General features: G+C 38.6%; 1 protein-coding gene across 17 annotated transcripts in view; it reads right to left on the minus strand.

The window, feature by feature from the left end:
* LOC124171505 overlaps window positions 1-24657 on the minus strand; it is a 247691-nt gene that overhangs the window by 175064 nt on the left and 47970 nt on the right. The window contains exons 1-6 of one of the 17 annotated variants that reach the window (XR_006867773.1): window positions 6176-6217; window positions 5941-6011; window positions 4253-4412; window positions 3956-4179; window positions 3729-3880; window positions 2478-2952 (exon numbers count right to left, since the gene is read on the minus strand). The exons of 4 other annotated variants lie outside the window; for them this stretch is intronic. The gene's annotated coding sequence lies outside the window, so the exon portion shown is untranslated. Of the gene's footprint in view, window positions 1-1912; window positions 2199-2473; window positions 2953-3043; window positions 3649-3728; window positions 3881-3955; window positions 4180-4252; window positions 4413-4485; window positions 4679-5940; window positions 6012-6175; window positions 6218-24657 lie in introns of those variants that run through there. 12 more of the 17 variants (XR_006867769.1, XR_006867771.1, XR_006867770.1 and 9 more) reach the window with 12 other exon arrangements.

Here is a 24657-nt window from a genome sequence, read left to right on the forward strand (position 1 = left end):
TAACCGCAAATTCTGTTTTACAAGGGATCTCTAGCCTTTCCCTCCCAAACCTATTCCAACTCATTTATGTCCATTGCATTGATTTTCGTAATCAGCAAACTCCAGACCGAAGAAACACTGGATTAACGCCGTGAAGACATAGATTCGTAACTTAGCCTCATTGGAATATTTATTACAACTTCATGGACATGGACTATGATTTTGTCTACGATAAATGGAGGCTTTAGGACTCCATATATAATTTTCCGTGAACATCAGCAGAAAGCAAGCTACTGAATCTCACCTCCCCATGCTACAAGGGCGAGAACGACCAAGTCCCCTGTATCCACCGCAGCTGGGAGGCCGCTGGACCGTGCCCTTGGCGTTATCGCTTCACAGCAGGAGAAAGTTGGCGCGGCCCAGCCGAAGGATCCAGTCGGAGAGAGCTCGTTTTAAATAACTCGGGAGCTCATCATTCCGATCTGCATCCCTAAACTACGCCTGACCTCAACCGAGAGGCACGACCCCCCTCGTGTTCCATTCGCGCACATTACTCTTCCGAATGCCACCGCGAGAGAGCGATGGGACATAGAGGTCGGACAGCCAGGGCGGGGAGATGTGGCCCGCTCCCAACACGCTCATCATAGACTGGTAAGCCCCCACGACGGTAATATTTTGAAGCGAGAACGGAGGTGACAACCATAGAGCATCTGGAGAGGGCGTTAGCTACCCCTCCTACGGTAGGAAAGTGAAGCCAGGGTGGCGTGGCACTTTAGCCGGTCCGCCATATTCCATTACCCCGGGTGGAGCAGAAATACATGGTTCCTTATGGGGAATTCGTCAAAGGAAACTCAATATTTTACCTATTGACAGCCGGAAAAAGCCGTTCCCACCGATGAGGGAAGGTTATCTGTTGAATATAAAACAGGAAAAAATGCATCTTTTGGATGAAATAAACGATTCAACCACGGTGTAGCAAATTAAAAATATGACGCACGACAAGTCATTTGCGACATTAGCAACTAATTTTCAGCCGTAAGGTGAAAAATAACTGATGAATTCATGTGAAACCACTACGTTATAACTTGAGATGATCACAGTAGAACTTTTTAAACAAAATTCAGTTATGAAAGTAAATAAAAAAGGATAAATGGACGAGAGAGGAATGGGAGGACACTGAATGCTACGATAATAACGACGTTTAATTGCTATTGCGTGCACTACAAGATTTTATTTGGCTTATAATCCGTCAAAAATATAGGTGCATAAATCGTGATTCAAGGAAAGAAATGATTTAGTAAGACTTAGGAACTTTGACGTGGGAAGTAGACGCGTTCATGATGCTGTTGGCCTGGGAAGGATACGAGAGTCAATCGATGATCTTTCTCAACAAGTGCATCGAAAAGATAGTCGGTTAAAAATTTCTGCATTGAGGGCTTGGCTCTATCTGATTTTCATCAAACAATAATCACAACGGAAATCATGCCTACAATTACTTATCAATGCTGTACTAAAGTATTGATGGAAAAACTTTGTACACACAGAGATCAACCTTCCATTCTTATCACCGGACTTTTTTTCGGATATGTAACTTCAATATCCAAGTGTTTCACGGTGTAAATCATTTCCGAAACTCCTGTTAAAAACCTCATGGCCATTAAATGGAAAGGGCTTCCTCAACAAAGGACAAATTTGCGCATTAGGTAAGTAAAATATCGGCTAAGAGACAATATCGAAAGAGTTTTTGCTTACAATTCCGAGTAAACTGCTATCAAAACAGTAGTATTTGAAGAAATTGAGGATGGGTCTGGTGAATTTCAAGTGCTGACAAATCAGAAATTATTTTCCTTCCCCAAAATCAGACGAACATGCACCGTGGATGACAGCTGTATTAAATGATATCTTTGAAGGAGGTATTAAAAAAAGAAAACTATTGCCATTTTCCAACTTATATAATGTACACACCCATTAAATGTTACATTTTCAGATTTCCAGAATGACTTAACAATGTTATTCAAACTGATTACTTATACAATTCATACAAAGTAACCAAATTAACAATAAATCTTAGGCAGACATGATGTAACATTCCATTATAATGTATTCAGATTAACAAGAGAACTATGAATACACGATGAGGCTGCCACACACCCAGGATTATTTCCAATTTCTGTATGTTCATACACCCTCAATTACATTGGCTACTGGATTAGCTGAACCTGCAATGAAAAATATGTAAAAACAATTCAGCTCTATTACACCTAAATAGGATATATTTGACAATTTCTATGGACAGAGTCTGTGTGATATATCAAATTCTTAGTATCACCAATAAGGTAAACCTCTGGATGTTTATGAAAAATGATATCACTTAAGTTTCTATTTCATCAGTAGAACAATGAATGATCAATTACAATTTGCATACAACTTTCTGCAAAATAATTCTTATTTCGAGAGGGTGATCTTCCTACTAGCACTGTCTTTCTGCTGGACTCCCCCCCCCCCCTCCTCTGCTAAGGAGCTGAAATGCAGTAATTCAAGAATTCCGTTAAAAAGTTAAAGGTCCACTGGGAAACTATAAAACAGAACAATATGAAATCACCATTCCACAACACTATCACTCCTTGACAAATACATTTCATCATTTACCAAAATATCTGCATTTATAATTTCATTAAATAACTACAATAATAATAAAATATTCCATTGTTTAATGACCACTATAGTATGCTTTCTGACTATTCAAGCTAACTCACGTCTTAAAATTAACCACTTACCAAACAGCAGGATTGGTGATTGAATTTCATATAAAATAGGCATTTCCAATCATGTCCTCCATATTAATGCTTCTCACCATTAGGAAAAGGAAACCTAACATACATACAAAGTACTTTCATGGAATGTTTTGTAGATGCACTTCCATCACTCATCAAACAATCTTAACTTTCAAGGTAGCATAAAACAGTAACATTTCTGGAAAACAAAGAAAATTTAGAGTCATTTAATATAGGCAGTGAATTTATGCTGGTAAAAAACCTAACCTATTGGAAAAAAACATTTTCACCATGAATAGGATATTTCGAACAAATATTGCAATTCAGCAAAGACCTCAAGTCAATCTTAATCACTCATTCATCATCATCATTAGCCACCAATGCTAAGATTGGTTTAACACAGCTCTCCATTCCTCTCTCCTGTCCGCTAACCTTTTCACAGCAATGGATTTCTTCTCTTTCACATCCCTTATAACCTGTCACATTTCCCTCATTAATTCGGGACCTTCCTCTGCCCTTCTTCCCTCCCATCTGACCTTCCTTTTTGCAGAAAGCCTTCTTTCAATGAGCTAATCTACTGACTATTTACATCCTGCATTGTCCATCCTTGATAATTGGGTTTCCCAGGTAAGGAAACTCTTTCACCCATTCTAGCTTATGCTTTTATGGGTTAATGTTCGTCTTAGTCTCCTCTGCTCCACTGCATACTAGCTTCTTAGTCTTGTTTTTATTGATCTTCAGGTGATATCTGGCTATTATCCTTTACATATTTTTCAATACGATGACAAATCATTCATATATCTGACACAAGACCGTTATGGAACACATGATAAATGTTCCTCACGTACAATATCCAACACAGCATTACAAGCAGCAGGATGACTTCCAGCCATTTATGAAAAGGCAGTACATTTTGAAGAAGAATATCAGCTGAAAAATGGCTGAGAATATTATCAAAACAAATGGAAAACTTACCAATAGGAAGTGACACTCCCATTTCTTAAGAAGTGATCTCAAATCCAGAATACAGTTTATATCTAATGTTCCACATCAGCGTGCCATAACCATTCCTCAGGTAAAAAATCCAACATAGCATTACACCAAGTAGAATGGACTCAAAAACATTCCTGAAAAGTAAGTAACTCTTGAACAGTACTCTAACAATGGCTGTGAATATTATCTAAACAAAATGAAACACTTACCACCAGAAAGAGATGCCATCAATTTTTTAGACGTGATTTCAAATCCAGACTACAGTTCAAGTACAGCATAATGTCATTCCCCCACTTAGTGACCCCCATCATTTCATATTTCATACTCAACATCCAAGCGGAATATGTCATACATATTCTCGTAAACATAGAAATTCTTAAGGAACTTAATTTAACACAGCATCACTCCAAGCACGTTGAAGACGATCACATTTCTGAAAAGTATGTAACTTTTAAACTGGAACTCGGAATTTCTGTGAATATTATCAAAGCAAATGGAAAACTTACCAATAGGAAGTGACACCCCCATTTCTTAAGAAGTGATCTCAAATCCAGAATAGAGTTTATATCTCATGTTTCACATCGGTGTGCAGCGTGCCATAAACATTCCTCAGGTACAAAATCCAACATAGCATTACACCAAGTAGAATGGACTCCAAAAACATTCCTGAAAAGTAAGTAACTCTTGAACACAACACGAAAAATGGCTGTGAATATTATGTAAATAAAAATTACCTTACCGATAGGAAAAGAATGCCATCAATTAAAAAGAAGTCGTTTCGAATCCAGAATACAGTTCATTTTAGACTTCATGTAGATATCATTAGGTCAGCCTCCAGTTACAGACACCCTTCAAGGAGATGAAAGCCAGGTAATTATGATTCAGCTTACAAGGGGAATACACGACCTTCGCATCGCCGATCGAGCTCAAATTTTGCGATTCGGTAGTTTATGGGTACAAATGTAATATGCCGAAGCGAGACGACGCACTTATCGTAAAATTCCGAAAAAAAAGCAATTAAAAATCGTAAAAAATGAAGGTACGCAATATAAACTGTTTTGAACGCCTTTGTTAAACAATTGGGTGACAGCCCAGTGGATACGGTGTCCAACTGTGAAGTTGAGGGTAGCGAGATCGATGCTTGCTCAGGGAACTTTTTTTGTGTTAATTTTTAAGAATTTTATTGTTTAAATTTTTAAGGTTCGTTTTCTTATCTTCGTTACTACTATGGAATATATTTTTAAAAGTTTTTTTTTAAATATTTAAATCAGGAATGGATCAGCTTGGGATCAGGAACTGAGGATGAAGGGTGGATAGAAACCCGGCGTCGGCATTAGCCTGCTCTTAACGAAAGGCGCCAAGGGGGCCACGGATTAACGTCCCATCCGACGGACGGTGTACTGCACAACTAGTGTAATCCACATTACACGCAGGGATTGAATTTAGGAATGCCCCTTAATTCTTTACCGAGATTTGGATGTGGAAGGCCAGTACCTGCCTGAATTTCATGCTCTTTTGCTGCTGAGTAAGTGATGCTACTGGTCATCGCTAATGATCATAATAACTTTTCGGTCGATAATTGTAATATTGCCTGGCATTCCTATCAAAACATGAGACGCAATTGTAAGGCCAGTATAATAACTTATTAATTTTGCATTTTAGATCTTATTTCCACAATTTGTGGAAACCAAAATAAATTTGCCAATGCTTGGTTGAGAACCACCTGAACATATGTTATGTTTTTAACAGACGTCGAATTTTGGTGCCTTAGAGTGCCATGCGTATCTCCGCTCTAAATAGACCTAATATCTGAACACTAAGTGTTCAATGATGCACAGTATTCACTCACATCTCACAACTTGCACAGCGAATTGGTACCTTTTTTACCATTATGTCAATACACCAAAATGTTCACCAGCGAAGGTAGGCAGAGATGAAAAGAGTTCCAAAAACGAACTGATATTTTTTTTAATTTCTTACTTCATTATGATAAGCATTATCGCTCATGACAAAATCCAAAATAGAATAATATAATTTTAGCACTGATAAGTATTAAGTAGCAATTAACCTGTAAACTGCCGCACAGGAGTCCACCTGCTGCACGTGGCACATACATAGACAATTAACAAGGTTCACCATGCACTTCAAGCAAATGCTACAGATATTACTAATAATTGACTATTTTGCAACTTACCGGTGGAATGTAATTCCTGGTATCCTTTTATCGGGGCAATTACTGCACCCGTAAGCCGCGCAGCAAACCATCTGCGAAGGTTGAATAAAAATGTCGTTTTCAAGGTTAAATACTCACTTTTTAACGGAGAAAATAATATATCAGTATAAAGATGAATTCTAGAATATCAGCATACGTTCAGAATGCTTCAGCAGCATCGGATTACTGAAAATTAGGTGATTTTCTTAACACGTACCTTTATGAGAAAACGAGCGAGCGGGGTAAAGGAATATGGCGGACGACAAAAAAGCGCATCGGGTAAACAGGTTTCTGCTGGCTTCACTTTTTTCACCTAACGCCCTCTCCAGATGCTCTATGGTGACAACCGATGTAACCCGGGTTGTCTGACGCATCGTGGTGGAAACGCTAGTTCAGTGACTGCGGCAATTCATATGATGGCTTGCGCTTCTCTAACTAGTCCAGGAACTTTATTCCGTTCTCTGTGTAAGGATAGATTAGAAGCATAATTGGCTTATTGGCAAGGGGTACATCTGAAATACTCGAGAAAAACTATTGATCTATCCTCAATCGTTCTTCGACAATAAGGATCTATGATTTTTTATTCGTGGCGGTAAGTTAATGTCGAATAAATAAATTTTCACTTCATTTAGGGCTTACGTAGAAATGTTAGGCTATGACTTGACACTCTTCATTGATAGGATTCATTAAAATTAGCACTACATATTTCCAGATTATAAAAAGCGATAAAATAAATAAAAAATACTTATCCGGAAGGACAAGCAAGGGACTTTGTTTTTCTCCCGAGTAACGAAGGAATTAAATAAATGCATGGTAGAATTCAGACATTAATATAATATAAATATGCAATTCTCTGACTAGTTGACTTTCAGTGTCCCAGAACCTCCCACTGGACGCCTATTGAGGCATCTTGTAGATATAGATTTGTTATTTCTTGTTTTGATAATAACGTCGAAATTTCCTGCAGTTAAACTTGGATTCAGCCACTTCAACTACACTGTCACCTTAGGCACCCTGTTTATTTCTCAAAGATTTTGACATTTCAGTCCATTCCAGCAATGATTCAATGAAAAATACCTTTCCGTTACGCGGGTTTACTTCGCATTACTCAGAATGCTGGGCGGATTACCCATCATCATCCAAACCAAAGCAGAGGCCGCGAGATGGCTTAGAGGGAGTTACGAGGAGGTGTAGGAAGCATCAACAGTCCATTCGCGATGCGTGCTGCCACAGATATATACAATAGATTGGCAGTGCCTATGTTTTCCTCACGGTGGCGCTGAAGCCGGCCGGCAGAAGAATTTTGCGCAACTAGCCATCTTGCTTTCACCGACCGTTGCTCATGTGCCATTAACATACGTGTACTTGAGAGGCTACTTTTCCTGCTTTTGGAGCTTTTTAAAAGAAGAATGGTGAACCACTGCGTTATGTGGGGGTGCACATTTAAGTATACTACGAGGGGAAATTTTCCTGGGGGCGAAAATGTGTCTCTACACGCGTAAATAATAGATATAAGGAAAGCATGGTTTGCTTTCAGTAATGTCTCCGCTTCCATCTCACAGAGCATGAAAATATTTTCCAAAGCCTTTTTTTTGTACGTATCGCCACGAAATTTATATCATGTGAAGTGCAGGTTCTGCTCTACCTTTTTAAATTTATTGTTGGCAAAATTCACATAGTTGTAGAAATAGCATCATGAAACTGTGACACGTTATTTTTGCTGAAATGCAAATTGCTCTCCAAAACAAATTCTAAAGGTGTGTGACGGAAGCGGATATTTACCGGAGTTTCTGAAAGCGATATCATTTCAAATGCAGTAGCTTCATATCTCTAGGATCGGTAATTAACCCCTCAAGCGCGGCGGGCATTTATTTAAATACCATCCCAGCGGCCGGATGAGATTAAGAAGACTTCACCTTATTGGCATACTATCATTCAATAATTTATATCGTTCATAATATACGATCATTATCATTAAAATTTTTTGTAAACTTGCATAATGTAGTGCGCTACTATATAATAATTTTTCAAGCGTTTGAATAAATATAGGCGTTGAGTTTTTCGACCGAAGTCGTCAATGTGCTGGTTTAAAACGGAATTTCATCGAATCATTTTAAAAATTTCTGAAGGCCTAAAGTCGTTATGAATATTTTATTGGAGAGGGAAAGCATTTCTTCAAAAGATAGAGCAATTTGTTTTAATCTAAAATACAATATCTGGTGGAGAAAAAAAATTATATACAGTAGGTCAGGAAGCGTACTGGGTACGCATGACGGCGTTGAGGGGTTAATAACATGTGCATTCTCTGTCTCGGTGTCTGTGTTTTGATGACGGAATCATCATGATGTTTTCAGTTGTGTTTTCTGTGTTTACCAAGAAAAGACTTTCTCCAGTTTCCATTATGTCATATACTTTCCGCTGTTGCATTATTACATTGTATCGGAATTTTATTTCCGTTGTAGTATTATTATTTATTTAGATATGTAGAGCGTGTATTATGCACCTTTAACTCTATCTGGAAACTTAACGAATTTCTTTCAAAAGCATAAGTTTTGACTTTGTTAATATCTACTGAGTGAAATTCCGAGAAACCGATCGCTTAAATAATGGTTTGCATGTGCTCGCGGTGAAATGACACGGTCACATTCATTATAATTCAACCTTTCCATGTAGCACTTATCAGGTATTTGATCATTTTGTGGCTTCTATATAGAACATGGTGTCTGTTATAATCACTTATCCCGGTAAGATAGAAATTCTAATTAAAAACGTACCCCCTCATGATGTAAGATTTATATTATAGTCTGCTTCCCCTTCGAATATTATAACAACATGAAACTGATTATTGATGATCATGGATCAAATCGTTGAGTTTTTTAAGCCAATAACTTCTTTTCAAGTTCGCTATTGGGTGATCGTGAGGGGAAATCCAAAACACTGCCTATATAAAATAATGTAAATTATATTTCTGATGCTTAAGGATAGGAATTCAATCGCATTGACTCTTTACGACCTCAGAAAAGCATTTTACAGCACCAAGCAGCATGCCTTGCTCAGAAAGTTAGATCATAATGGGTTTAAATAGGTTGAATCAAATTTAATTACGTAATATTTTTGGCCCGATTACTTATGGCAGTGAAAGGTTAGGTAGCATTGCTTCTACGTTTTTCGTCTAATTGACAACTCTAACTGAGCAACAACTCTTTGACAACAAAAATACAGTAAGTGGAAGCATCAAACCTTTGGAATTTTCGAATTATTTTGTTTGAATAGTGTGACAATGTCGCTGGTAAATCTAAGGGTGAACAATACCATGTATTCACGATTGTAGGCTACCTTCCTACACTAGCAGACGACGTAGTTAACCATTTTCCCCATCTGCTACGCCCCTTCTACATTTGGGACACAATATTTTTTTTTCGAGATAACTCATGCATATGGATTCCAATTCCATAATATTGAGCAGGAACCGAATTAGTATTAATCTTAGCTCAGCTTATATTACCAATTTCATAACTTCGTCACGGTTATGTTCCGCTCAAAGATTGGTTAATTTACCACGTAAGTGTCAAGATCGGTCCCTTTCTTTTTAATTGGATACATCTTAAACGAAAATGACAACGTTTTCTATAGTTCATAGCCTTAATCAATGCGCCATTATCTTTCACAATGTAATTTTCCTCCAGTTCCCTACTTACGCAAACGCATAGGTCGGTGAAAGCAACATGGCCGCCAGCAGAAAGGCATGGCTTCACCCCCCCCCACTCCCATTGCCAATCTATTGTATATATCTGTGCGTGCTGCCACCCGCACGGCAGCGGGGCGAGACAAGCGCACGACCCCGCTGCTCCGAAGGGACCTGAATCGGGAGGCGGTTTATAAATCAGGGGAGGGCGGGAAATGCAGACTGCGGCGTGGTATTGAAGGTGCAATAATAGATAACATCCTCAATAATGTGCGGAAGAAACAGGCCTTATCAATGGTGTCCTCGCTCTCCCTTATCAACACTCCAAAAAATTGGTGCAGGATTCCCTTCATAGGAAATATTTCTCATTCTGTTACCTCCTGCTTCCCGAAAGAAAAATACAGAATTGCATATAACACCCCCTCAACTCTCAAAACATTGTTACCCAACTGCAAAGATCGTTTCCCACCAGAGAAAAGAAGTGGAATTTACTGCCTATAGTGGGACGAATGTGGTATGAAATACATCAGCAGATCGGAGAAAAGTGTTAAGATCAGAGTAAGTGAGCATCACAACTGTTTCAAGAAGAAAAAAGAGCAATCCAACTTCGCCAATCATTTACTAGATGGCAAACACAAAAGTGATTTCAAGCCGGACATCCTCCACTCAGAAGAAAACAGGAGGAGACTCGATGCCCTGGAAACGTTGGAGACAATGCAACATTTAAAGGACAACACCCCCCTTGCCGACGAACAAGTGCTCCCCTCCCACTCCTGTTCCTTTTCCATCCTCATCAGTGAACTCCTACAGTGACAACCTTTAAATTTTCAAGTGCCTATCCACCTGTGTGCCGTTAAAAATTTTCAAGAACGAATACTACGCAGTGCTTCTACCAAAATTCCCCCAGTGACCCATGTCCTTCCAGGAAGTCATTAACCCATACCAGCACCATCCGCAGCCGGACTCAACGACCTATCATAGACTATTATGGTTTAGAAAAACCCAATGTACCCCGCTAATTCTCTTTTTCTTCCCCAACACCGCTACCTTCCTTAGCTCTCGTCTCCTCACCCACTTTAACCCCGCTCTCCTCTCGCTGCTCAGATACCTATCCTCACAGGAAAAACCCTTGTCCCAAATCAAGGCTGCCCCTTCCCCAATTCCCCCTCCCCCCCCATTCCGTGCTTTACCCTCACCCCCTCCCTCTCAACCAGCCCTTTTCCTTTCTGATTAATGTCCTCACTGACTTATTTGTGTACTTTGTGTATAAATATAAGTTGCATGCATTACCAGTCACCTCACGATGTAACCAAGTTACGAAACCCGGGTCTTGCCCATAATTAAATAACAGCGAACCTTACAAAGTTTTTATTTCTTTATTTCATTAATGCTATCATGGTTTCCGATAGATTGTGCCATCGAATGATCATGAATTCGTCACCTAGATAAATAGAATTGGTGAAAATATTGCATTCATACTTCCCATAGCATTCTACGTTCTGTCTTAATCCTGGCATAAGATTCAAATGAATGAAAAACAAAAATGGCACAAAAATGATTTGTTCTGCTGTATTAAAAAACGATGGCAGATAAGACATTATAAAGATGAAGTAATCAATACACATTAGCATTATTACCACGAGTATAAATATTCCATAAAAATACTAAATCTTTGTTCGCAAATAACCTAATTGACGAAATGAGTGATGAAGATAGGGTCTTGGTGTTTGTCGGGATGTGAAAAGAGCAATTTTCCAGACCGATCATTAACAAATAAGGGAAGTGTACGCCAACTCATGCCACCCTGGCTGGAAAAGATGCAAGTACTAGAAAGTCATCGATACGCCAGAAAAGCACTTCACATAAAATTAATATGTACCGGAAGCTAACTTTCCAAGAAAAATATATGTAAACCCCAATTCGCCTAATAGCAGTAAATCCAACTGAGTAAAGATATCAGTCAAAGAAAAAACCTTTCTTTTTCTCCAAGCAATTCTCTGACTTGACAAAGGAAACATCTAATTACGAAACACGAACAAAAATCCTTCAAGTAAAATATAAAACACCAATAGCTATTGCTAGCTATTTTATGTGGACAGTCGGGACTTTAGGAGTCAAAGAGCCTCGGTTGAGCTGCGAAAGAGAAGGGCGTGAAGGGGAAGATAGGGTCGGTAGGGGTGAATGAATAAGTTTTTTAAGCATAGCTCGTAATGGTCAGCAGCTGGAAAGACGAAGTGACGATGTGAGATACCATGATCAGTAGTTGAGTTCTGTATTTAAGTGTGGAAATTGCCATTTGTAGTTTTTACCTTGGATATATCGAATGTCCACCAAGTCAACCCTGAAACGGTTTTATGCGGTTTTAAATACGTAATCAGCGCCCAGGGGCCACGCTATATAACTCGGCGGAAAATTAAGCTTCTCCACTTCGACCTGAAGACGGGAGCAGGATGGCTCTCGAAACCGTCGTCACCCAATACCGACGAACGCGGCTGGAGCGCCCGGAAACCCATACGCACCATGATCATCGCCGCGGAAACCTACGCTTTTGTACCAGGATGGATTTCTACACGATATAAATAGATACAAAAGTCGTCTGAACACTTTTTGAAAAGGCATCAAGTGACTAACTCAGAGGCAGATAAATCAATTTCCCCTTTCTTCCAAGGGTCACCAAGAATGCTCCGACTAAAAAAATGAACGAATCGTCTCATCATCTCATATTTCCGAGTTGGCACGTTTATTTTCCCCGCGAAAATGTCCTCGCTTAATGTCAGTTTTTGTCGCCGCCGGATGGAAAAACGGGGAAGCTCAGAAAAAATTAGCCTGAGCATGAATATTGCTCGTTGTGGTATTTTTATACATGAATTGAGATTTAGAAAAGCTCCTAGGGACATATTTTTCGTTATAAGGCAAAGGATTCCAACGTTGGAGATGGTTTTATTTTAGGGGTGTGAGTCAATGTGGGAAGCAGGATTGGAATGAATTTCGGGATTTATAGCAAATATTCAATACTCCCTATCTTAGGTATCAGATAGCTGGAGTGGGAAAAAGAATAAAATGTACAACCAAGGACAAAATTTTCCCACAAATATTACTGATTTGCATTAATTTATGAAGGTGACGGTAAATATTAGGATGCTCTGAGCAGCCCCGAGAATATGGAATGCATGATCAAAGGGTGTGAAGTTTTAAAAAGGATTTCGTGGAAAAACAAGAAGGAAAAAAGTATCTTGTTACCATAGAAATAATTCAATTCATCAAAGAGCCGTTCAAGGATATTAGGACACCCGAGATTTAAATTTCTCAGAAAATCACAACTTTAGATAATCCGTTTTTTTTATGTTATGCTATCCCGGTGTTTATGAACCAAACACCAATTTACCACTTTTGTATATTGATGATCAATACACTATGTAATATGTTTGTAAGTTTCCCTTTGAGTGATTTCGAATTTTACGAGGGAACACCATTACAAAAGATTATTGGACACAAGTGACTCTAAATTACAGCTGAAAAATAAAATGTACACCATGATGATAAAATATTAATTGTTAACAGTCTCCTAGGTAACAGGGACGGCTACATTGGATATAAAGATTGAGCCCAACTCATGGATGCGAAAATGAAGAAGAAATGAAAGAAATAATATAACACTGTGGACCTCCACACAATTCAAGGCGCCCAGCAGCATAATTTCCGTTCCCGTAACAAGTAGAAAATTAAGGGTTTGATCTGGGCAGAGGCTCGTGTTTCGCATCTGACTGAGACGAAGTTAAGATTAAAGCTTCCGCATCTACAGTTCTCATTACGGGGAAAAATCCTATTCACTATGCTATTTACGCGCACAAAGCCGTAAACCTGGACCACTAATATCTCACGCCACGGGGAAACTCATTCAAAATCATGTCATGAATTGGCTTTAAATATAAACAGTAGGTATGTATGCAAAATATAAACTGCATGTATAGGATCTTCTACCTCAATGGTAATTTGTGTAATGGGACTCATCTTTTTACGCATATGAAAGGAGTATAATTCCATCTTATTAGGAGTATTTCCATCTTACCATAATTCCGTCATTCCATGCGTCCCAAAGACAATCCCAATCCTACATACGCGCACAAGGCCGTAACGAGCGGAGAAAAAAAGGGAAAAAATCCTCCGTAAAATAAGAATATAATGAGTACAAAAAGTTTCATTATATTCACCATGTTGCTACTAGAGATAATCTGAGAAAAGAAAACACTCAAATCCGCTGCAGAAATTGCAAATTGGTGAATATTTTAGCTAAGGGGAGTATACTGAACCGTATCAACCATATCGACGGCTAAAAAATTCGGACTCAATTCAAGATGGTGTCATCCATAAAAAGGGATCATTTAGACTGTATGAATCTATCTTAAATCGTCGTCGTCGTCCATCATTCGCCCTGAAGACGATGGCAGAGAATGCCATCGAAACGTTGGCAGCAATGGCCATCATCACCCGGCTGATTTCCCGAGAAGATTTCATCAACAGCATTCGCCGGGAAAGAACCAAATCCTTCTTTATCTTAAATCAATAACATATTATGGAAATTACTCAGCTATTTTAACAAATATCAATATTAATGCATAGCTACCTTCCTGAGACTTCGAAATAGTCTTTATGATCCGTCCCCTCATCTTTCAGTAAACGCGATTCATTTTACCGTAACCGCATATCATGACACAACTGTACCCGCTATTCCTATAAAGACGTAAACAGTAGATGCGTTTGTAGTGCTAAATATATTAGGTTCAACATGAGAAATTCTTTCACGAGGAGCTTACTAGGGACCATTAGTATCTCACTCCAGACCTATCCAACCTCACCCTGGACAAATAGATTCAATTTACGTGTTTATTAGTCGAATAAACTTGCTCAAAATCATGCCATGAATGAGCTTCTCCGAGTACAATAGAAACGGTATGTCGTCGGTATACCGGGGTGGTGATGGAAACTAGTTACCACATCAATCGTAAAGTGCATAAAAGAACTGAGAAATATGTACACATGAAATGAGATTAACTCCATCTTACCAGAATTCGGCCATCCCTACGTACCGAATACAAAAGTGGCTAGTACTCACGAACCTCTGCCAGTTTAGGAGATACTAAAACAATCGAATCAGAGAATCGGTTTCCACCAGAGTTTCCAAACTTAGAATTGGTTTACCATCGTAAAATGCTGGTGATGGGAACGAGGTATTAATGATACGAGGTTTTAGTGGAAACGTGGTGGGGGTGGATGAGGTGAAGGTGAGGGACAGACCAAAGGAGGGAAAAGTAGCAGCAAAGGATGTCTGGCAGGTGATACAATCGTATGGGACTGAAGTAGATTTTTATAGCTTTCCCTGCCCATTGTAATAGGGTAGCTTCCTTTAACAAAGAAAACGAAAGGCATTGATTGCGATTCGTTACCCACAATTAGTGTATTCTTATTATAAAAATTATTTAGTTTTAGAAATACCGGTTTAGACGAATCGCTAGGGTCAATTTTATCCTCATTTGAAAAAGGCCAGATTGGCGCCCATACGATGCCACTCCACGTGACGTCACAGGGACCTAGTTTCTATACGAGTAGATAGGAGTTTTACATCGTCTGAGATTACCAATGCATGCATGAGGCACAGGGCTCAGGGAATCACCTCTTAAAAATCACCTATTAAAACTGGCTAAGGTCGGAAAGTTTTCTTCGTAAGGTATTAATAACCCTTATTTAAGCCAACCGCGACCCGCTAGCAGCCTGCGTCGTATCAGCGCTCAGAGCCTCGCCCCAAGGTCACCTCACTTGCGGCAGCGGGAACCAGAACGATGTTATACGGAGTTTTTTCCCGGCATTCATACTTGCCAGTCGCGTTTTCGTGCGCTTGAAAATTTTCACTCTTCATTTAATCGTGAAAAATAGATATCGTCATTAAAAAATCTAAAAGCGTGAAATAAATACTCCAGTAGTAATAATTTTCGATTTAGGCAATAAAAAATGATAGGAAAGCACCCCATTGTTATGATATGCCCTCCTTTACTGTCGCTCCTTGGCAACCCGAATCTGATGCCACGCCCCGAGCACCCCCTGGCGAAATAAGGGGAACTAAAGCCCATGGCCGAAAACTGAAACGCGATTACGTGGGCATGAAAACGGATTCGTGGGTTCTTTCTCGACATTGGTATGCAGCAGGGATATTTTTATAATCCGTTTCGCACGGCTCACTAATAAAAAGTAGCATTTACTCGACGTTCTCGTATTTATAATTAGGGCAAGAGGCGAGAAGGACATGAAGGTTACCCAAACATAGAATGACTTTCGTGAGCAAAGGAAGTCGTGGAGCAACGATGAAAAGAAAAGAATTTGTTTTTTTTTCGTGTGACTTCCTTCAATTACAAGAGAAGTAGGGCTCCATATTAAAGTTTAATATTGGCACCTAACGTAAAGGGAAACATTTTAGGAATAAACTGCTACATTAGGCGAGGGTCACCAGAACAGAATAATTAAGAGTAGACAATGGCGATACCGACCGAACAAAATTCGTATTTCAGCCATTTATTCACGTTGCTGAAGTGATTTTACGTGATAAAAATCCAGTTTAGCATTTTGCATTTTTAGTGAACAATAACAAGCGAATTTTTTAGATAAATAGGCAGTGTTATTGTGAATGCCAGGGTGAAACCTTCAGGCTAAGAAATCATGCATATGACTCACCTATAATTGTAACATTTTTCCTGCTACGATATTTATAAAATTAATTTTCCTTTGGCCTCACCTTATTCTCATTCGATGTGTTTTTTAATGTACCGCGGGTTGCATCAAGAGCACTTTCTTACCACCATAATGAAAAATCATCTCAGGCACGAGTAAGGCCAAAGGAAATGTTCGAAAATCCAATAACTAACACCGAAAAGTAAATGTGAAATTAAATGTAAATAACACCGAGAAGAAAAGTAAGATATAAGTAACTTTAGCGATTTTGAAAAAAAAAACACATCGAATGAGGCATAAGATGAGGAAAATTTATTTTATAAATATCGTAGAATGGGAAAACTTTAAGTGCCAACGATATCAACTTCTTTTTATTTATTCCCACACCACCAATAATAGCACATACTGACTTTATACAGAGGGTTTCAACAAATTTAACAATTACATGTGTATGAAAAACCATACCCTGGATAAGAACAAAACTATCCTGGCGGGAATCGAATCTGCGACCTCTTGTCTGGAAGGTGAGGATATTACTCCGCCACCACCGAGGCTGGAATTCTCTTCTCAAAGACATTTTGAGAGCGTATTTTCATTTTTACTAGAAGTGAGAAAATTATTCTCAGAGCTACATACAGACATGCTGTTCTTACATTAGATGGAAAAATGACATAAGAACACTTCCTACGACAGTGAACTTATCCTCGCTGGCACAGAAAACCTTATCCTCGAGAATGCTAACTATCCTAAACGCCACATCACGAGAATGGCCTTTAGGACTTTTGTTTGCTCTAGTGTTAGCATGAGAATTCCCAATGACTATTTTTGTTTGGTATGTCTCCACCTTCAGATTGGGTGCGGACAGATGCTCGTTTCCCCGGCCGCACCCAAGGGGAGTGTAGACACACAAAGGACGTGACCGCTCCCCCGCATTCGGAAGAAGAAGCATTATTCAAGACCTTAAAGCGAGTCGCGCGTCGTGAATTTGAGGATGGGTGTCGCCGTTATTGGGATGCAAGATGAGAGGCGGAGTCGCGGCTGCGAAGCGGCGATGGACAGCTGAAATGTACCCGCGCGCGCTCGCGAGAGCATACGTGCATTAGCCACGAACACAGGCTGGAATAGCTCTCTCGCCGGAGCACATTAGTCAGAATGATGAAGTATGCGGGACGGATGAAGACGACACGAGGAACAGAGGCGCTCCATTCAAAAATTAAAGGCAGTGAAAAATCCTGTTTGCCTATTCAAGCTCTGTGCCATTCTTAAGAATGCTATTGCTTTCTAAGAAAAATCGTGAGTGATACAATATTTCGTACACACTGAATCTGAAAATAATTCTAAGCGATAAAAAGTTTCGTATACAATGAGCATGAATGATCTGCTAAGATGAAAACTGTAAATTTCCGCAATGGTTTCAACTGCTACTGCTTTATGTACGTAGATTTAGTAATGAAAGTAATTTTTTGGAGAGAAATTATATCTTTTTACCAAACACATCATATCTGAGGACTTCAAGGGCAAGTACAATTAATTGTGCATGCACACGAGACGGCAATAATGAACTCCGTGGAGCTTCATATCCAATATTTATAACATAAAATGGATGCTATTGCTTTCTAAGACAAAATTCTAGGCGAAGCGATGCAATATTTCATATTCAATTTCCAGGAAAATGAAGCCATATACCTATGGGTGTATGCTGCGCGAATGATATTAAGGAAAAAGACAAATGAGGGATGTATGCCAACACATCAAAATTCCTAAGAGGAAATAACGATGAGGCATAATCGCAATATCGGCATTGATTTACTACTCTCAAGAAAAATATATTAGATCAGATGATAGTCATTCTCTTTCACAATAAGTGCATATGTAACATGATCATACGATTACCGAGCCGTGATAAGCTCCTGATAGGTTTCAACTAAATTATGCATATGTAATAATGTACTTAAATTTCTTAATTAAAGCAATTTTTAGGAGAAAAATGACATCTTTTCGACATAAATAGCCTAAAATACAACACATTAGAGGGCTTCACGGCTATAATTTATGCGTGCCTACACACGCAGGTGTAATTGTATATCTCGTGTAGCTTACGTGTAAATACATATCAGTAAAACTATCCACGCTCTACCTAAGCTTTATAAAAGGTGTAAGAGCAAGCTGGTGGTTTTACATCTACATCTACAAATTACCCTGCGAGCCACCTCTAGGGTGTTTGGCAGGGGGTGATCAATCACCAACATGCAGCATGCATTTGGACTCCCACATGCACACCACACCGTCCAAGAAACGTCCCGTATAATAACAAACTATACTACTATATGCTGTTAGAAATAGAATATAGAATAGAAAAAAAAAAAAAATAGAAATTCAGAAACATGCAGTAAGTTTAACATGGGTTAGTAGGCTACACTACAAGTCATGCAATCTATTTACGCGTTCTATTGCTGCCGTTATAATCTCTTATTGATCGTGGAAAAAATGACATTCGGAATCTGTCTGTTCTGCAATCTATCTCTCTTATTTTATTTATATGATCTGATCTTCCGTAGTACGTTGGCGTCCGCAAGATATGGTTAACTTCGTCAGAAAAGACACTGCTCTTGAATTTATCTAAAAGGTTTAGTCTATTTTTCAATCTACGGTCCGACAGAGATTCCCATCCGAGTTTATGTAAGAGGTCAGTTACACTAACAAGACTATCGTAACGACCTTTCACATACCTGGCAGCTCTTCTTTGCACGCGTTCTAACTCTGTTATTAAGCCTTTTTCATGAGAGACCCAAACACTGGCAGCGTATTCCAAATGTGGTCTAACGAGGGAAAAGTAGCTAATTTCTCTCACCTTGTCGTCGCACTTTCCTAATATTATTTTAACAAAACCCATTTTATGATTAGCTTGACCGGTTATTTCTCGAATATGTTTATTCCACGATAGATCATTATTGAGTCTAACTCCTAGTTATTTCACGGATTCAACAGTCTCTAATTGGGTACCCCGAATCATATAGCTACGTCGTAGGGTGTTGTTCTTCTTCCAGAAATGCATTACGACGCATTTTTTCAAATTTAATTCTAACTACCAAGCATCGCACCAAGCTTGGATAGCAGCAAGGTCATTCGTTAGTTCATCTATATCTTTGCTGGAACGGATTTCTCTGTAAACTACAGCGTCGTCTGCAAATAATCGTAACTTACTCTGCACTACTTCGCCAATGTCGTTTATATAAAGAAGGAATAGGAGTGGGCCAATGACACTACCCTGAGAAACGCCAGAAGTGACTCTAACCTCATTGGAAAATGATGAAATTTACTGATGGACAAGGATATATATTGGATAATATAAAATATGGGAATAAAATACTCCACTTTCTGACATGTGAAGAATGTAAGTAAGACATGTGAAGAATGGCCAGCTTAAGGAGAGCAGTTCCAAGGCTGTTCAAACCCCGTGGAAAAACATCCCTCAATTATAATCGGAATGATCAGTCCTGGTATAACCAGAAAGAGCCCATTTTTCAAAATGAAATTGATACACCCGAGTTACTGCGGCCACCAATGAAATTTCACTCGGCCAGCAGCAATGCTAAAGTACGGCAGAAATGCGAGCATTATACTTGAGACCTGATTAGAACTCCCTATTTGCAATGCAACCAAGCAGGGATAATGAAGCTAAAGAGCGAAGGGCGAAAGGGAGCGGGAAGCAGATAAGGCAGGTGAACATGCAGCGAGGGAAACGGGACAGGAAGGAGCGGGTTGGTTGAGAAGATGGTTTTAGTTGAAGCGCAGCACGGCAACTCCTCGTGAATGATGAAAGGCAAGCCAGGAAATGGAGCGGTAATTTAATTATTATTTTTTTTTCTTTTCTTGACCTTATTTAATATATAATATGGTATTTCCTGGAGTATAGGTCATTTAAACAAAAGTTAGCAGCCAACGTTTCGATTTATTTTCTTAAATCATCTTCAGGGCTATGTTAGAAAAAGCGTGAAACAATATAAAATACAGAGAATAAGACGATACACAATATTTATACATAAAGAAGGAACAATTGGGTTTTTTATATATAACACAATATAATTTAAAGAAATATGTATATATAAACATATATATAAGAACAGAATGTAATATACAAAAAATTTTGACATACCTCTTAACTTTGAACATATTTATTTATGTTTTGTTCCTAAGGTATTGCCACAACCTAGGTTACCATTAATTTTGATGTATTAAATAAAAATAAATTTTGCTGAGGTTATCGATGTCTGTTTTTTTATTACAACAATTTTTCGTTTTTGAAATATAAACCATTTCCTTGAAAAGTCTTTTTTTCAATATAACTTCATGATCTAAAATTTCGGCGTTCTCATAATCAAAACTATGGCCATTGCTTATGCTATGGCTAGCAAGAGCACACAGAGTTATACCACCTTTTACTGTTGATTTATGTTGTGAAATTCTATTTTTTAAATATTGTGATGTTTGTCCTATATAACAAGTGTCACAATCGAGGCAAGACATTTTATATATTATATTACTGTTTAGATTTTTAGGGGTTTCAGATTTTATTTTTGTGTATAGGAGCTTGTTTAGAGTGTTATGATTTTTGTGTGCAATTTCATAATTTATTTTTTTGAATACCTTCGTAATTTGTTCAGATAATTTACCAATATAGATGATTCCACGGTATGGGGATGTTGTATTCGCTGAATCATTTTTGTTTAGTGAATTTTGAGTACGAGAAAAACTAGTGTTGTTTTTGTGAAGTATAGAATGAACAAGTTTCTTTGGAAAATGGTTTTTCTTTAGAATATCCTCAATTATTTTAAGGTTTTTTCCGTGAAATATATTATCGCTCAAATTCAGAGCTCTAAATTTTAGCGCAAGTGCTACATTTACTTTAAGTATAAGAGGGTGATGTGATTGGAAATTTAGAAATCTGTCCGATTTGTGTGGTTTCTTCCACCAGTCTACTTGAATGGATCCATCGTGATTTCTAATTGTTAGTATATCAAGAAATGGTTGGGTATTATTTTTTTTCATATTCCATTGTAAATTGCAATTTAGGGTGGAAACTATTAAAATAATTTAAAATGGTGTCTTCCTTGATGTCATTGGGAAGTGCTAAATATAAGTCATCAACAAACTTGTAAATGAAAGGAATTTTGAAAGGCAAGCTAGTGATTACATTGTCTAAGAGATGGTTCATCTTTGATATTGACGGTCCTTATATTGTAAATATCCTTGATTGACAGTAATATCATACAATTCAAAGAATTCTTCCTTGTTTAATACTGTATGATCAGATATTAAAAGCCAATTTTCTATAATAATATTGTTTAATAGGTCTAGTGGGATGTTTGTAAAAAGAGATTTAACATCTAGAGAGCACAGTTTATGATTTAAGGGAATTGTTAGTTGTTTTATTTTATTATAAAAATGAAATGAATCTTTTAAGTTATATTTATCTGAGGATAGATTCTTAAGAATGCATGCAAGGAATTTGGCACATTCATAAGTAGGACTATTTATGAAACTTACCACCGGTCTTAGGGGTATGTTAGGTTTATGGTCTTTAACTAAGCCATACAATTTTGGAGGAGTACCGTTGTTTTTTGTTAATTTATATTTTGTCTTAAAATCTATTTTCTTTTCTTTAAAAAGTTTTTTAACCAGTGCGGTAATTTAAGCGAGGACACGGACAAATAACTTTCACTGCTAGAATCGAGTTTTCGGGCCGAGAGGAACGTCCTGCGACCGCAAGTGCCCGAGTCCACGGATAAAAACCTTGACGATACTCAAGAAGATCGTTTAGTTAAAAGCCAAGTGCTTTACAAAATAGCCATGGCCAGAAAGAGTTAGAAAGAGGAATCGGGTTGGTGTGACTTACCACCCCGTGGGCAAAGATTTGAATCCAGCCGGTGGTGATTTTCTGAGAATAATAAATAATCCCTGTTCGAGTGTGGTGTGGAGCGTTACTCTTGCACACCACTCAGTCGGTCAGATGTCACCTTAAATTGTGGTGCCGTTGGTGTCGGACCAACTTTTAGCCTTTCCTTTACAGAAACCTTACCCTGACCCCGTGCTTTTCTCCACCCTTCAATTTTCTCCACTCCGAAGGCGCAAATGATATCAGCTGTCGGTCGCCACCAAACAGTACAGCACACGTCAAAAATGTACCACACTCTTGCCATATTTTTTTTAAAGAAACATGATTATTGAATTATGTTTTTATTAAATAATTCTATGAAAAATTCTACGCGATAAATTTGTTCTCGGAAAGTAATGGGAAGAGCCAAGATATTTCGCGCAAAATAGTGGCATTTTAAGAAATAATGAATAAAAATGAATGTTTATAAAATAAAAAAGGCCAATAATGGAAGTAAAGGGAACGATACTTATGAGCTTTGAATAAAATGTCGGAATTTATATAAGGTACGATAGGAGATAGAGGAAGTCATCAAACCAATTTTCAGAAAAATTAAAATTGAGGGTAGAGAACAGGCAATATAATATATTATTGCTTGAATAGAGAAACAGAACACCGCGATATGACGTCTTCTGATGTGTATAAAATTTGTCTTCCTTTTGGTCACTTTTTAAAAGCAGAGGAAGGATCTTTTGCATTATATTTAAGAAGTGCTACCTGCTATCTTGTAAACAGCAATTTCTGTTTTCATGACCACGAATATTAAGGCTTAGAACATTGACTTGTAATTATTATGAATAGTCTCATTGTTAGCACGGATTGAAAATCCACGTACCTCAATTTAGGTCAGCGATTTCCTCTAATTAAGATTACTCAGCAGAGAAAAGCATAAACATGAAATCGCTAAGCGTGGGACCTGGAATCATCAACTCGCCTCATATGGAAATAAATAAATAACTAAATTAAAGCGATCAAATTAATGAACTGGAGTTCCTTTGGCGAAATTAAGCGAAGGAATTTCAAACGATAATAAAAATCCTCGGAGCGTCCGATGATCGTTTGGGACGGCCGGAAGTTGTGACAAACGTGGCCGTATCATATGATGCCGGGAGCATAATATGGACGTCCACGTGCGCAACGGGACGCGACGTGGAATGCAGCGGCAAAAGAATGAATCGCAATCAATGAATGAGCGGGAGGGGAAATTCGCCGGCATGGGGAGGAAGATTGCGGCGCATGAACAAAAGGTCAAAAGGTGAACAAGTCGAGGGCGGGCGGAGGACGGCTACCTCATGGACCATGCGTCGTCGTAAGAACAAATTGGGAGATAGAGGAAGCCGTCATTGCAAAAGGTGAACTCAGCGCATGAATTATAATATCGCGAGTTTGCTGGCCCCCAAATTTTTACCATTGCTTCAATTACATTCATGCACTTACCTGCAAAGCGCTTCAATAGGCGAGTGATGTGAGGTGTTAGGTCACTAAATTCTTAACTGGCCTCGAAGACTTTTCTAAATTTCAAGGGGAGCATGGTGGCCTAGTGAGTAGAGTGCTTGGAGGCTGACAGAGGGGTCCTACGTTCAAATCCAGGGTGAAGCCTTCGGACCACCCCCAAAAAAATACTGGAAGTGCGAGGTGAACCAGGGAAGGAACTGTCCCTCCTAGCCTTAATGTGTGATAGTCGCACGCCTGATGATAAGTTCTACCCTTACCTATCCAAACCAACCTTCGGATTGAATCATGGAGTGAGTGAGAAATATGCGAGGGAAAATTGGATGAGTTTGGAATAGGTGAAAGGGAGAAGCGAGTTATGAAGGAGATGAAAATTATAGTATATTACAATATAATTATTAAATAATTCATAGTAAAAATCAAAATAAGGAGAAAACTATCGAATATTTCTTCTAAAATTTACTTAAATCGCTAATTTCCACATTCGTATGGATTTTGAGTGCAGTTAAATTTAAAATTCGAACCAACTATAATTTCATAAATATTCTGAAAATATTTCTTCCCCTTAACGTATTACATGACCAAAACTACCCTATATTAAACTTATTCTAAAGGTATCGCCAGCAAAAATATCCTAAGGCAAACGGCCTCTAGGTCGGTGACATTCCCCCACTTTTAGCAATGTCCCATTAACCTGGCTCTCAAAACTTCCCCCGCAATCGAGATATTCCGATGGCCTCCTGGGAAGTGGCATCCGGGGGCAGAGTAGAGCTTGGCAAGGGGAATGGGATGGAGAGAGATGAACTACCGGGGGACCAAAAAAATAATTGACCGGAGACGGAGGTGGCGGCTTCAATGTTGATGGCGATGACGATGAAGGCTGAGAGGGGGGGTAGAGAAGGGGAGG

The sequence above is a fragment of the Ischnura elegans genome, chromosome X (genome assembly GCF_921293095.1).
Source record: "Ischnura elegans chromosome X, ioIscEleg1.1, whole genome shotgun sequence".
Taxonomy (NCBI): Eukaryota; Metazoa; Arthropoda; class Insecta; order Odonata; family Coenagrionidae; genus Ischnura; species Ischnura elegans.